The sequence below is a fragment of the Drosophila montana genome, unplaced genomic scaffold (genome assembly GCF_035044405.1).
Source record: "Drosophila montana isolate Dmon_TW-CO22-7 unplaced genomic scaffold, ASM3504440v1 contig_33_1, whole genome shotgun sequence".
Taxonomy (NCBI): Eukaryota; Metazoa; Arthropoda; class Insecta; order Diptera; family Drosophilidae; genus Drosophila; species Drosophila montana.
Window position 1 is genome coordinate 24,305 of NW_026998283.1, and position 1,621 is coordinate 25,925.

Genomic DNA, 1,621 nt, shown 5'->3' on the forward strand with positions numbered 1-1,621 from the left:
AAGAACAATAGGTTTTATAGGCAAGCGAACCCGAATTGGTACGTGCCGATTTTAGCGAAGCGACAATTGCGACAAATTAATATGTTTTTATAATGCAAGTGGCCGATGCGTACCAAATGCACGAAGCGAACGAACTTAACTAGACTCGACGCACAGCATCGAGGCTTTCGCAATAGGTAATGTTAGGGCAATAAATGATCGTTACAGCGAAGAGCGCCAGCTTAATGTAAATAATCTTAAGAGCGAAATTTAAGCAGTTGCTTCGCAGAGCAAGTATTACAAGATAAGAAGACGATGCTGCTCTTATCAGTGGCGAGGTCGCTCCAGACATTCTCCCCCCGTTGGAAGGCATGGGCTTTCAACAGATTCCCTGATGGGCAATAGGCATAGCATGTTTGCAGCTCTCCGTTTCTCCTGTTGCGGTGCACAAGATGGCTACTCGAGCGACCTCCTATCGATTTGCGGCCACTGAGGCTTAGCTCCGTGATCCTCGCCAGTGGCCACCTTAGAGGCGGCAGATTTTCATCCTTTACGAGGACTATGTCGTTGACACATAGGCCTGGTTTCGGAGTACGCCATTTGGAGCGCTGCTGAAGCAGCGTTAAATATTCTTCACGCCAGCGGGACCAAAACAGTTGTTGGAGGTGTGTTACGCGTTGCCAGCCATCCAGACGATTGAATTGAAGGTGCATCACATCAGGCTCAACGAACGATGAGCTGGGTCCACCAATCAAGTGGAGTGAGCAGATCTAGGTCTGCTGGATCTTCTGAAAGAGGAAACAATGGCCTGGAGTTAATTATCGATGCTATGTGGCAGACTAGGTGCGAAGTTCTTCGAAGTAAGAACGCAAGAGCCGACAGCACGATAAAATGATGCTTCGCTGTCTTCACTGCTGCTTCCCAAAGGCCGCCAAAATGCGGCGAACGAGGGGGAATAAACTTCCAATCAATGGAGTCAGCCATGCAAAACACTTGTGCACTGATTCAATGTGATGGCGACCGACCAACTGAGATGGCTCCGTCGAATAAGCCTCTTGCGTTCAAGAAGCTGTCGCGACCTGACCAGTTGGTGAACGTTAGTCCGAGCATACGATGAAGATGTCTTTGACTGGAGTTCATTAGAACGTCTGGCTTATTCAAAAATGGTCCCTGTCGAAGCAGAGCCTTCAAAGGCTCCAGCGTCAACTTCTTTGGCGAGAGCAGCGAATACGCCATCGTGGCTTGACGGAAGCATTCATACGTCCAACCACCTTGGATACGGTCTTCCTTCCACCAATCGGCCAATACTGCAACCGAATATGAGCCAGAAGTGCCCGTGGACCAGCGTGTAAGTCCTGAGTTGTGAAACCTTGTAATGAGTGAATCTGTGATGGGATGGTGCCGCGGAAGAATTATTGGATGGCGAGCTTCGAAATCCAGCGAAGAGTTTTTCAGGCGCCCATCAACTCTAAGAATGCCGAACTCATCAAAAAAAGGGTTAAGTGATGCGATACAACTGGATGGCTTAACAGCTCTTCTCGATCGCAGTGATTTAATCTCTTCCCACAGGTGTGCTCTCTGGACGAGCCGCAGTAAGAGTTGGGTCCCATGTTGTATATCACACACTGTTAGTCCAGGATGC